Raw genomic sequence first — 8,077 nt, 5'->3', positions numbered from 1 at the left:
TTCATGTTCGTTATCATTTTTAGATAACCTGGGAACACCCCCAGGTTGAAAGATGAGCCATCCCATTTGCTGGGTGCATTTGTTGAGCCAGAGAAGGAACTCAGCTTCCTTACACCAACTAATCTGTGTCTGTTGAATTTGGGTCTATCCCTGGGAAGATGGCTCAGTTTGTAAAATGCTTGCCCTGCAAGCATGAGTGCCTGAGTTCCGATCTCCAGAGCCCACATACAAAGCTGGGCATAGCAACATAGGCTGTATTCCCTGGGATGGTAAAATGGAAAGATCTCTGGAAGCTTGTGGGCCAGCTAGCCTGGCTTACATGGGGAAGTCCCAGGCCAACATCCTAACCACCACATGCATGCTGCACATGCAGTGCACCCCACACACAAACGCATGAATACACATGCATATGCACACTGAATAATCAAATAAATAAATAGCTTGGGCCTACAGGCTCTTCAGAGGTCCTGTGTTAAGGGCCCTAGAAATCATAGCTTCAAGCTTTCCAGTCTGCAGCCTACCCCCTCCTGAGAAAGGCCACCATGTTTCCCATCTGCTGTTCTTGCCCAAGTCACAAACTTTCAGCTGCCATTCATCAACCCATCTCACTAAGAAATGTCCCCAGACTGCTGCTCTGGGCCCAACAGGGCAGGAAGTGATCATGTTTCTACCTCCTAAGCCTTAGAGACCAGACACCTTCTCCTCTTTCTCCCTGAAGGCTCTTCTGCACACTTCACCCAGGCTCCCACTATGCCAGCCCTGTTAGTTCACCAGCCATTTCTTCCGACTACAACATCGCACAGGTGTATTGTTACCTGCCTTGTTTTCAGGAAAGAAAGTAGATTTTTGGTTGGTGTCCAGTTAGGGGGCCTGGGTATGGGCAGAGAGCCACACACATACTTAGCCCCTCCTTAGGGAGCGGCCTAGCATGTTATCTGGTGCTCCTGAAATCCAAGTCAGGTGGTGGGGCAGCCAGGTGTGCCCAAGACAAGACTGTTTTCCTCTCAGGAAGGCCTCTGGAGGAAGGATCACTGTACGGCTCTCACCTCCCAGTATCCTGGGCCCGGATCTTCTTGTTCCTAATACTTAGCTATGAGTCTTGAAGTATGACCTCTAACCTTTGACTTCTGATTCCCTCCCCCCCACACACACACACACACTTCTTGTTTCCAGCTCCCCATGGCTCCTTGTCAGGACCATCCAGCTTTCTTCTTCTCCTGTAACCACAACACTTGCTTCCAACATGTTTCCAGTGAGCTCTTCTGCCTCCTTGGCACTTGGTGCATCCTGGGAGCCAATTTACCCCAAGGGCATCACCTGTCACTCCTTCATACCACTTACAGATGATCTTGTCCTGAGACCAGATGGCAACTCCACTCAAATCCCTGCTCAGTCATTTACCACCTGTGTGACCTTGGGCAAGACACTGAACCACTCTGAGCCTGATGTGCTCATTCTTAATATGAGGTTAATGAGAGTCCCTACCTCCAGGGATATTAGCAAGAGGGTAAAATGAGATCACACACATGCAGTAAAGAGACCAGCACTGGGAACATCTCCTAACTGCGAGCTTCTGTCCCTGTCACTGTCAGGGCAGTGCACAGAATGTGACCGGTTCCTCCGACTTGACTGGCTTCCAGCTTTCCCACTGGCCTACATGATTCAATATATGCTTTCCTCAAGTGTTTTTACTGTTCTATTTCCCTTTATAATGTGTGTAAATCTCTTATGCATCACTAATTAAGTTTATGTATATTCCCTGTGGACCACCTAGAGTATTTTTAGTAATAAGGCAGAAAAGGCAGGTACCCAGAGAGCACGCAGAGGTATAGAGAACAAAAGCAGAGGAAAGCCTCAAAAAAAAAGACTGAGAACAGAGGTCATAGGAGGAGTAGGAGGGAGGACTTGATTGTCTGAGAGACTGAAGACTTGAGGTCATAGGAGGATCAGGAGGGAGGACTTGATTGTCTGAGAGACTGAGGACTGAGGTCAAAGGAGGCACAGGAGGGAGGACTTGATTGTCTGAGAGACTAAGGACTGAGGTCATAGGAGGAGCAGGAGGGAGGACTTGATTGTCTGAGAGACTGAGGACTGAGGTCATAGGAGGAGCAGGAGGGAGGACTTGATTGTTTGAGAGCAGGAAGCCAGTGGAGTATGCTATAGTCTGTGTGGAAGACTCTTTCTGCATTCCTAGAGAAAGAAGGCCCCAGCACAAGGAGTCAGAGTATGGCACTTCTGACCCCTGTAAGTGACAGATAAGACCTTGAAACCTAACTGGAAAGTTCCCCGTCATTTGATCATCTTAGCACACACCCTATACACACACACACACACTCTCACACTCACGAATGCACGTATACATGTACGTGCCCATATTCATACTCAGCACATACCCATTACACACACACATATACATTCACACCCATCTACACTCACATGACACACAGAAACACACCCATATCCATATCTGTGCACACATACCTTAACACACACCCTACATGCACACCTGTATATATACACACACATGCATACCTATGTAAATGCACACACACATATTCATGCTTGCTTATATATACACACATTACACACATGCCCACACCTACCCTTATTCACACATACAACAGGAGAGTTCCCTATCATCTCATCTACACAGCACACAGACATTACACACACACATATATATATGTATACCCATACACATATCAACATACATACACTTATGTGTACATACACATACTTACATATGTACTTACATATACATATTTATGTATATACATACCCATATGTATATATATATGTATTTATACATATGTATGCATCCATCCATATATATCTTTATTCATACACACATATAGACACATGCATGCCTATATGCACACACCCTTACCTATTCACACATGTACCCCATATATATATATATATAATACCCTTCTCCATATACTCAGGCTTACACATTCATACACATACACCCTTACCCATACACACCTACACACCTAAACATATATCCATATGTACATATTCACATTCATTTGCATACCCTTACAAATATACATATGCACATAGTTTTGTACATATATATGTATACATAAGCATACATATATACATATACCTATGCACACTCACATACACTTTTGTAAACACATGTCACACACACAGAACATCATATAAGCACATGTGTCTATGTTCATAAACACTCATAGATTCTCATATACATATTTTAACACAATTATATACACATCCACACATGAACCCACATGTACACATGAAGTGGCAGCTTCTGGTTTGTGTCATGTGATGCAGACTCACGTGATGTTTTGCTGAGGCAAGACCCGTGAGAGGACACGTGATGTTTGAAGAGAGTATAAACAGGACTCACTGGATAGAGACAGGTAGGGGTCTGGGGAGGCTTGAATAGTTAGCTGTGAAACTCTTCCTTGGTATCTTGTCTACGCTGATCTTTACTTCATTGAGAGAGGCACAGCAGAGAACGCCTGCCATTCCAGCTGGTCCTGGTTGCTCCTGCTGATTCCTGCTGATTCATTAGAGGCCTAGAGGTTTCTGCTGGATCCTGCTCCCACTGCTGATTCATGTTTGGTGACACTTTTGAACTAGACTGTTGGTATCCTGACACTACTGTACTGGATTGCTGGTATCCTGATAAATGGAGATTGGAATCACCCCAAAGAACTACTTCTAAACAGGTCCATATCCCCTTGTGTGGAAAAATCTTTTCTCCCCTACCTTTGGATGGTGGGCTAAAAGGGGGTGTGTGAAAGTTTTGAGAACTCTTATTAAAGTAGGTTTTGAAAAATCTAAGCCTACACATATACAAACTCATTATGAATATACCCATATATGTGTATACATATATGCATATATATAAATATATAATACACCCATATATGCATATATAATGCCTATATACACACATCCATATACAGTCACATAGAATCCCCATATAAATAAATCCTGGATATGTACCCATACACTTTCAAGGGCACACCCACACACTTACAAATGCATGCCCACACACTAACGAAGGCACACCCATCCCATACATATTGGTAGGTGCACACACCCCAGAGCTCTTTAGAGGGCATCTCCACTCCTCTGCACCAGTGTCATTGACACTACCTACCCAGTTCCCTAGGTCTCAGCCTCGTCTTGTGTACCTGCTGCTGACTTTGGAGTGTTTCCTGAAGCTCTCCAAGGACAGGAAGAGATGGCTTCCTAAGCTACAAGGACATGGCACCTTGCTACATCCTTATCCATCCAGGCCAAGTAGCAATTCTGCCTTCTGCCTCCCTCCCCTTCCTAAGGCCTACAAGGCCCCTTAAAGCCATGCCCCACAGATGAGGTATCCACTGCTCCAATACACACCTTTTCAATACAGTTCATAGGAAAAAGGATACCGTGGATCACTTGAAATAGAGAAGGTCAGAACACATTTCCTAACTACCCAAAGGCAACGTTTGGGGTAATTAATCAACACTTCATCACCACCAAGAGATTGTTTTATATCCAAGACATATAATTAAGAAAACAATAAGCAAGCCAGGCGGTGGTGGCACACGCCTTTAATCCCAGCTCTTGGGAGGCAGAGGCAGGCGGATTTCTGGGTTTGAGAGTTCGAGGCTAGCCTGGTCTACAGAGTGAGTTCCAGGACAGCCAGGGCTACACAGAGAAACCTTGTCTCGAAAAACCAAAAAAAAAAAAAGAAAAGAAAAGAAAACAATAAGCAAACTTGTTGTGTATTTTTGTTTCTAAAGAGTGGTAATTACCCTCCACACCCTGACACATCTAAGGGCTCTCCCCAGTACTTAGAAACCCAGGAGAAGTTGGCTTTGGGGTGTCTCAACAAAGGCCTAGCAAGGAAGGAAGGTACAGATAGCAGAGGGTTTTGCCCAGGCCTTGGAATAGGCTCTTCATGGTACAGCTGCATAGTACTAGGGAGGAAAGGCACCCATAATAGCTAAACTGACACTATTGCTTAATTACTTCAGATCAGCACCTCATTTGCTGAGGGCGCAATCGAGCTGCCGTGGATGTAATTACCTGCCAGGGACACTACTTAACAACGCAGCCACAGTGGAAGAAATGATGAACCTACCATGGCTCTATTCTGAGGTCATGACTTCACGTCCCAGGACCGTGGACCCTGGCAGTTCAGACGCCACTAGTAGCTCCCAGGAAGTAACTCAAAGAGCAGGACGTCAGAAAAATCTACTCCAAGGTATTCAGTGGCTAACAGGACACTTGTGGGGTGGATCTGGGGCCAGTTTCTGAGTCAGTCTAGTTCAAAAGCTCTACCCAGGCTCTCAGATATCCCAGGCTGGAGGCTCCTGCTGGTGCATATTTCAAGGCATGAGATCAGCTAGGGCAGAGCTGGAGAGTAATGAGTAGCTGAAGTTCCTGGCATTGAAGGGTGACAGAGACAGAGCCAATGGTGTGCAAATTCTCAGGTATGGAAGCAAAGCTGTCCTCCTAAGACCCAGGGGGGCCTGTTCATGTCTGCAGAAGGGTATAGTGGCCATGGCAAAATCCCACGTTTCCACAGAGCAAGGAAAAGGCAGCACACAAACACAAGTGTGTGTCCACGCGCACATCTGCACGCACATCATTAGGAAAGAAAATTCTTGCTCAATCCAGAAAGGATCAGCAACCAAACACCCTGTTTCTCATGTCTCTGTCTGTGTACAGGCGGCTTTTTCAGTCATACATTCACAGAACCAAGGCCCTGGGGAGAGTAAATGCAAGCTCTGAACTATATCACTGTCTCCTGGTGACACCCAAAAGTCATTGAGTCACAGGAAACAAATTTAGTTGAGATGTGGAAGATTAACCATAAAGGGTTTGGAGCAAAATCATCTGGACATCAGAGTCAGACTGGTATGTGTTCAAATCCTAGGTCTGCCACTTACTTCTATTCAAGGGATACCTTGAAACTCTCACTAAGCTCATGGAACTCAGTGTGTCCATCTATAAAATGGGTGTATAAGCCAGGGTTCTTTAGAGTACAAAACTGATGGAATAAGTGTATATGAAACAGAAGTTTGTTAGATTGGTTTGCACAGTATTGTCCAGGTAGTCCAACAGTGGCTGACTTCATGCTGGCAAGCCATAAAACAGGTAGCTAGCTGCTCAATCTGTGAGGCTGGATGCCTCAACAGCCCCAGCCTGGCACTGATGGCATGAAGAATTCTCAGAGAGCTACTGTCCTTCTGCCCACCTTGGAAGGCAGAAAAATACTCAAGTGTCCATAAAGGATGGCTGCACCAGCAGAGATGGCAGCAGCAGGGTAGATGACTTTGCCAATAAAACATGCAGGCAAGTAGGCCAAAACCAAGAGCATCCCCTTCAGACATCCTCATAGGGAGGCTGCCAGGAGAAATTGAGTGAGTCTTCCCATTTCAAATAAAGTAATCAAAACTATTCCCAACCCGTGTGCTCAAGGGCTTAGCTCAGGAGTGATTCTAGGTTCTGTCGAGATGTTGGAGACTATGAACAGTCACAATGGATTTTTTCATTGTTAATTGATGTAGGAAGGACCTCCCCATTGTGGGTGGCACTATTCCCTAGGCTGGGCCCTAAACAATACAAGGGTGAACTTCCCATAGGTGACTACAGTGAAGACTAGGAAAAAGAGCACAAACTGGGGCATCAGCTTATAGCCAGGACCCCAGGGCCGCAGATCATAGACCGAGTGAGCTGCAAGCTCACACCCACCTCTAAGCAAATACTATCCAGTCAATTCTAGCTCTGAGACCTTCAGCCCAAAACTGTCCTGGTCTGGTCCCTTGCCTGCCAAATGGGAATCATCTTACCGGACTTACCTCATGGATACAGAGTGAGAAGCACACAGGAGTCAAGAACAGACGAGGCTTTGATGGGCTCATGTACCTTGGTCATTCATTTTAACCCCATTTTTTCCTTTTATTTTCTGTCCTTTTTTTGGTTTTTTTTTTCCTTGACTGTACAGAATTCTTAATTTCGTCTACTGCCATGCATTGATTCTTGGGATTATTTCCCGTGCTATTGAAGTCCCTAGTCAGAAAGCACTTACCTATGCCAACACCTTCAAGTACTTTGTGAGTTTTCTTCAGCTGTTTGGAAATTTTGAAATCAGGCTGCTGCCACGTTTTTGGCTGGTATTTGTGGAGTGATGGACACAGACCTACTTTGATTCTGCATGGGGCAGTTTTCCCCAACACTGTGGAAGAGGCCTTTCACATGTGGAATGTGGAAGGACTCATTCACATTCAAGAGGTACTGAGCTGCATTTTGAGGGGAAGAGGTAGGGGTTGAGGGAGATGGGAAGCCACACTCTTCTGTACTGAAAACATCTTGTCAGCATATCTCCATCAGTTCCCTCTGTGTCCTTTTAGAAAGATTGAAAGCAAGTAGCAGCACGTACACTTGTCTGTAATTTCTCCTATACTGACAGTAGCCCATGTATACTCCTTTTACTTTTACCAATTAAGATAGACATATCTTAGGCACTCTTGTACTGGTCCTCTTCGTGTACAAATTGGCACAACCCAGAATCACCTGAGAAAAAAATCTTAATGAGGAATTATTTGAGTCAAGTTGGCCTGTAGACCTATATATAGTTGGTTGTCTTGATTGTTAATTGATGTAGGAAGGACCTCCCCATTGTAGGTGACGCCATTCCCTAGGCTGGGCCCTAAACAATACAAGGGTGAAGAAAGCTAGAAAGAAAACACACAAGAATCCATGCACTTATTCTCTTTTCTCTCCGCTGAGGATGTGACGTGTCTAATTGCTTGAGTCCCTGTCTTGACTATGACCTGAAATTATAAATTAAATAAACTCTCCCACTTGTTGCTTTTCATCTAAGTATTTGCCATGCAACAGAAATGTAATTATAATACCCTCCCATTTTAGAACTCCAATTATGGCTTACTTTTTTAGCTGATGTGTAACACCCATCTTGTCATAAATGCTTTACAAATTTCCTACCCGTGGACATTTAAATAGCTTCAGGAATGTTAAGTATCATAGAAGGAAGGAATGAAACATGGGAGAGATGTCCAGAGAATGGGAAAGGCAAGTGTTC

This window comes from Grammomys surdaster, unplaced genomic scaffold (genome assembly GCF_004785775.1).
Source record: "Grammomys surdaster isolate TR1022 unplaced genomic scaffold, NIH_TR_1.0 66, whole genome shotgun sequence".
In the NCBI taxonomy this organism is placed as follows: Eukaryota; Metazoa; Chordata; class Mammalia; order Rodentia; family Muridae; genus Grammomys; species Grammomys surdaster.
This window is presented reverse-complemented; position numbering follows the sequence as displayed.